Raw genomic sequence first — 6,600 nt, 5'->3', positions numbered from 1 at the left:
TTAGTGGTGCAAAGCCAGTGAACACACCTTTGGAGGCAAATGTGAAACTCACTACAGTGGAATATGATGAGATGACTGGGGTTACTGATGATCCTATACACAAGGATGTCACAGGCTATCAAAGGTTGGTTGGGAGATTATTGTATCTTACCATCACCAGGCCTGATATTAGCTTCACAGTTCAGGTGTTATCACAATTCATGCAGCAGCCTAAAAGGTCACACTGGGAAGCAGCTATGAGGCTAGTTAGGTACATCAAAACTAGTCCTGGTCAAGGCATATTATTGAGCAGCAAGAAAAGTCTAGAACTTGAAGCATTTTGTGACTCAGACTGGGCAGCTTGTCCTAATACAAGAAGGTCCGTGACTGGATATATGGTTAAGCTAGGAGATTCACTCATATCTTGGAAGTCCAAGAAGCAACACACAGTCAGCAGAAGCTCTGCAGAGGCTGAGTATAGGAGCATGGCCAGTGTAGTTGCAGAGATAATTTGGCTGGTTGGCCTGTTATAGGAACTCAATGTTAATATTACAATTCCTGTTAAGTTGCACTGTGACAGTAAAGCAGCAATGCAAATAGCTGCCAATCCAATCTTCCATGAAAGGACCAAGCACATAGAAATAGACTGTCATTTTGTAAGGGAAAGAATAAGAAGTGGACTGATACTGCCTACATATGTGAACACCAAACAACAACCTGCAGACATACTAACAAAAGGCCTGGGAGCAGCTTCTCATCACATGTTATTAGCCAAGCTTGGAGTCTTCAATGTATATTCAGACTAAAGCTTGAGGGGGAATATTGAAAGTTTTAGAAGAAGTTAGTTAGAATCTTGTTATGTAACTAACTATGAGCTGGCATTAGTTAGTTAGTATGAAAGTTTGTTAGAGTGTGCACATAGTGTGCATTGTGTGATCTATATAAGATTGTGCTTCTTCTCATTTGTAATATACCTTTACTGATAATAAAATTCTCTCTCTCTTCTCTTCTTAATTCGAGTTCAAGCTTACAATCACATCCATGGAGGTTTAGCTTCCATGGATTCTGTTAAGCAAAAGTAAAGTTTTCAACTTCAAAACTTGGGTTAGTTTCAAATGCACGTTTTACAGAGTGAGTGGCTAATCTGGATGAATACTGCAGAGTATGGCATGGGTGCTGAGGTCACCGTAACAGGAGATTTGTATAGTTATGGGATCCTATTGCTGGAGATTTTCACTGGAAAAAGGCCCACAGACAAACTATTCGAAGACAATGTGAATCTGCACCTTTTCGTCAGACTGGCATTACCAGATCAAATAGTGGATATTGTTGATGGATCTGCTCTCTGTGGAGAAATGACAGGAGAGGATGCTAACAAGAATATAAGTAGTGAACATATCAAGTGCTTGGTTTCTACTTTCCAACTTGGGCTAGCATGTTCAGCAGAAACACCACAAGAGAGAATTAACATGGAGCAAGTTTACAGGGAATTAATAATAATCAGAGACCGGTTTCTGAAGTAACAGGAACACACTGCTAAGCAGTCCCTACAGACCTCTCAGAGAAAAGCTTGATTGAGTTGATAGTTACGACTTGTCTTATACGGTCAATCTCAGATATCAACTTATACTGTATTTTACACATATGGCAGTAATATCTTTTTTCTCCCAGATGATAAAATACATCACAATGCCCAAGTTCATCCCAATTTATTATGTCTTCAATCAGCAACTGCTACTCCACATTACTTGCTCATAAAGACATGATATTAAGCCGTATAGATTTGATGGTTAACACAGCAGTTAAGAAAGATATTATTACCAAGTCAAAAACCTCTTAAATCATATGGCATCACAAAAGAGGAGCTCTGAATTTGGGCATCATCTAAAACAGTTACGCCATAACTATTATTTCATTTGTTTATAGCGTGGAACCAAAGCTCAATCGTTTGACATATAGGTCAAATATGATGAAATTATTCATCTCCATCTAGGCCAAATTTCAGATTAAGTTTTTGAGATAGTAAGTGAACAATCCTTGTAAAAATAGAGATAAAAGCAGTAAAGTAAACCTCACATGTCCTCACAAGATCTCATCAAGTAAATATGTATTGTTTCCAGATGTAGCCCAAAAACAAAAACAAAAAAGAGAGGATGCATACATTCTGACAAAACTACAACCAAAATTGGCATCATTCAATCCCTCTAAACCAGTAAGTTCTTCCCACATCCTCTGCTCACAACTAATAGAAGTCCCCAAAAAAATAACTACAAAGAGGCTCACAATTACTGTTGATTTCTCTGATCACTAACAATTCCCAAAACCAGAGAAATAAGATAAAAGAGAAGAAACAGTGCTAACCAGCAAAAAAGCTATTTTTAGAAGCCATAACATTGTGATGTAATCCTCATCATTGATCATTTGCTGCAACATTTGGCCAATCAAGAAACTTATAACCTTGAAGAGATGGTGGCAAGTAAGTTTGGGATGCGTTCGGATTGTCAGGAGGATAAATATAGTCCCTCCCATAATTAAGATCTTTCATTAGCTTAGTTGGTGCATTCCTAAGATGAAGGGGCACTCCTTCATTTTGTCCAACGGATTCCCTTACCACTTTTGAGCTGCCCCTATTGCTCTATAGACAACAATAGACTTCGGAGCCAAGGCCAAATAAGCAACACACTGAGCAAGGATAACATTGCACTCAGGCATGCCAATAAAATGGCAAGCTTGGTAGCAAGCAACAGCTTGGCCAAGAGCCGATGGATCAGCTAACCCCACATCTTCACTAGCAAACCTGACCGGCCCTTGTGGTATGTAAAGAGGCTCTTCACCCCCTTCCAACATTCTCGCCAGCCAATAAATGGAAGCATTAGCATCACTTCCTCTCATAGATTTGTGAAGCGTGCTGATAAGATTATAGTGCTCATCCCCTGCTCTGTCATAATCCAGATGCTTACATTGCATTGCTTCTTTGACATCATCCAGACTGACAACTGCAGGCAAAGGAGACTCATCAGCATTTTCTTGTTTATCCCTTAACTCCCCGTTTGATCCTCTAGCCATTCCCGTACATGCAGCAGCAGTGGTAGCTGAAATTTCTAAGGCGTTTAATGCTACCCTTGCATCTCCATCACAGTTTGTTGAAAGAAACTCTATACATTCATCATTTACTTTAATTTTCATACTCTCTCCCATACAACAGGACAGCCCCTTACCAGAATCAGCCGCAGCCCGCCTGAGTAGCGTAGCAATTTGGTGGGGCTTTAAAGGATTGAGAGTCAAAACTCTGCACCTGGACAATAAAGGCGTAACCAAATGAAATGATGGGTTTTCAGTGGTTGCTCCCATGAAAATGACACTACCATCTTCAATCACCGGCAAAAAGGAATCTTGCTGAGCAATGGCGGAGCCAGAACTTTGACAAAGGGGTGTCAAAATATAAAGAAGTAAAATCGCGTAGAAGTCAAGGAGTGTCAATATGTAATATATATACATAAAAAAATATTTCTAGTCTAGCTACACAATGTAATTTTCCGACGAAGGGGTGTCGGTCGACACCCCTCAACTTCATGTGGCTCCGCCACTGTTGCTGAGCCTTGTTGAACCTATGAACCTCATCAATGAAAAGAATGGTCCTCTTGTTGCTCTTCTTTTTCATTCTCCTCGCTTCGTCAACAGCTTCTCTAACATCCTTAACCCCCGAAGTAACAGCCGACCAAGAAACAAACCGATAGGTATTTCCACTAGCTTCAGAAGCAGATCAAGTATTAACTATAGCTCTAGCAATGGAGGTTTTGCCGGTACCTGGGGTCCCCATAAAAGTATTGAAGTGATTTGGGTGCCAAAAGGTGATCTTGCCCAACAACATCGTCAAGGGTTCGAGGTCGCATTCGTTCGGACAAGGGTTCATGAGGGGGTCGTTTCTTTCCTTATTCAGACTCAACTACTTTAGGCGCTTCGTTAGACAGACACTACTAACAAATTGTCAAAAAACGATGGCCAAAAGCAACGGACTGCGTCGCTTTTTTGGTCAAAATCGACGGAAAAGCGACGCAGTCACCTCCGTCGCTTTTTAGCCGGAAGCTTTTCAAAAAGCGATGGACTACGTCGCTAAAAAGCGACGGACTGCATCGCATTGTTACTATTTTTTTTTCAAATTTTTTTAACCAAAGCGACGGACTCCGTCGCTTTTCTGGAAATTATATTTTTGAAAATCCCAAAAAAACGACGGACAAACCACACTGTCCGTCGCTTTTCTGGGTTTTTTTTTAAAAAAAAACCCAAAAAAGCGATGGACTAAACCACGTTGTCCGTTGCTTTTCTGGGTTTTAAAAAAAATTAAAACCCAAAAAAGCGACGGACTAAACCACACTGTCTGTCGCTTTTCTGGGTTTTAAAAAAAATTAAAACCTAGAAAAGCGATGGACTAAACCACGTTGTCCGTCGCTTTTTCTGCAATATTTTTGACATGCTATCTTCTCCTGCCACCTGCAAATGCAATTCAATTTAATTCTACACTATTCAGCCTAATCAAACACACACAATTATAAACAATCTAAACAAAACATAAAACAACAAACTTAAAATAACATTCAAAAGTATCTAAATCATAAATTAAAGACTTATAAAGTCTTTCAAAATTCGTTTCAAAATTTCAAAAAGTTCATAAATGTCCAGAGATATAAATTAGGGAGTGAGATCTACATAATCATCCTCATCACTCTCGTCGTCGATGTCATCGGGAGCCGAAGTAGTAGGTCGACGAGCGAGGTTCATTACTTGTTCTTTGATGTGTTGAACGATCTCACTCATGCTTTCTTGTTCAGCTACTCTTCTCCGCTCCGACTCTGCTAGTGCCGCTGTAAGTTTAGCTATTTGATCCGACATAGCAGGAATCTGAACACCGTCAAGTGCCTCAGCTTGACGTGACGATCCAATACCTTCTAAGCCTGACTGGAGTCGTGTAACATCGTTTCGAGAGCCTAGACCATATCATCTGCCCTTGTGTGTCCCCCCTACCACTTTTTCTTTCCAAATCTGGGTGGACAGTTCAGGTGTCAATTGGACCGAACTATCTAGATTCTTAGCGACGTACTGATGAAAGTCATTCTGCATATTAAATATAAAAATTGACATCAATATATATACATATCATAAATATATTCACTATTAATATATATTATTCATATTAAATAACTTACAAAAGTTCATTCGGCCCTTTCCTCCACCCACACATTCGGATCAGACTCATTTTCTTTCTTCCTTGAAAACCTCTAGTTCAATGGGAGTGCGTCCCAATTCTTTTTCCTATAAATAAAAACTGAAATTTGTAACGATATATATGAATCAACTAATTATTTATTTAAAAGTTTGAATTAGAACTTACCATCTCTCGTGCAATTGCTCCAACCGTCTTTGCACCTCTGGTGTGCAACGAGCCACCTTTAAGACTGCCTCTAGACTTTTTGGCTTGATCTGATATTGCCTTAAACTTGTCTGTGTTCCAATACTGACCCAATTCATCAAAAACATGAGGCAACATTCAACCGGGATGTTCACCACTATCCCAAACTTTCTTTAGCCAGTTAGACAGTCTCGCGGATGCCTTCCTCTCAAATGTGGTCCCAATGACCAAATTGTACCTCGACTCCTAAGTACACATTGTCTGAAAATAAAATTGAATAACGTTAATTAGATCGATAGTAAAAAAAGTAAAGTATACTAAACTTAACTAAAATATATATATATACCTTAAAGCTATTAAACATCGTCTGGCGTATACTGTTTGGAATCTCGCTCCAAGAGTGATAAGCCTGTGTATAGAGTCTTCTAACACAATCTTTTAAAGCCCGGGCAACCTGTGAACTAGTTTAGTTTTGACTTAATTCCAACAACTAAATTCATCAACAAAACCACATTATTTATGTTAACTTATTTAAACAACTTAACAACTTTAACTAGTTTAGTTTTGACTTAATACAACAACTAAATCCACCAACTAAACCACATTATTTATTTTAACTTATTTAAACAACTTAACAACTTTTTAACTTGAACTAGTTTAGTTTTGACTTAATTCCAACAACAAACTTCATCAACAAAACCACATTATTTAATTTAACTTATTTAAAACTTAACAACTTTATAACTTTAACTAGTTTAGTATTGACTTAATTCAAACAATTAAATCCACCAATTAACTAAATCACATTATTTATTTTAACTTATTTAAACAACATAACAACTTTAACTAAATCCACCAATTAACTAAATCAATATGATGAACTAGTGTTGGTACTTATGCTTAACAAATATATTATTTCTAAATTTAATGTTAAGTGTCAACACTAGATGGACACAAATCGATCTTGCAAGAAAATCAATTTTGTCATCAATAGGATCAACTAGTGTTGTTACTTATGCTTAACAAATATATTATTTCTAAATTTAAAGCTAAGTGTCAACACTAGATGGACACAAATCGATCTTGTAAGAAGATCAATTTTATCATCAATAGGATCAACTAGTGTTGGCACTTATGCTTAACAAATATATTATTTGTAAATTTAAAGCTAAGTGTCAACACTAGATGGACACAAATCGATCTTGCAAGAAAAT

At 37.9% G+C, this 6,600-nt stretch overlaps 1 pseudogene; it reads right to left on the bottom strand.

Annotated features, from left to right (window-relative positions):
- Positions 1–1,913: 1,913 nt before the first annotated feature.
- On the bottom strand, positions 1,914–5,524 carry LOC125845988 (uncharacterized; annotated as a pseudogene).
- Positions 5,525–6,600: the final 1,076 nt, after the last annotated feature.

The sequence above is a fragment of the Solanum stenotomum genome, chromosome 11 (genome assembly GCF_019186545.1).
Source record: "Solanum stenotomum isolate F172 chromosome 11, ASM1918654v1, whole genome shotgun sequence".
Taxonomy (NCBI): Eukaryota; Viridiplantae; Streptophyta; class Magnoliopsida; order Solanales; family Solanaceae; genus Solanum; species Solanum stenotomum.
Note: the sequence above shows the minus strand (reverse complement) of the source record. Positions and strands in the feature narration are given on the sequence as shown.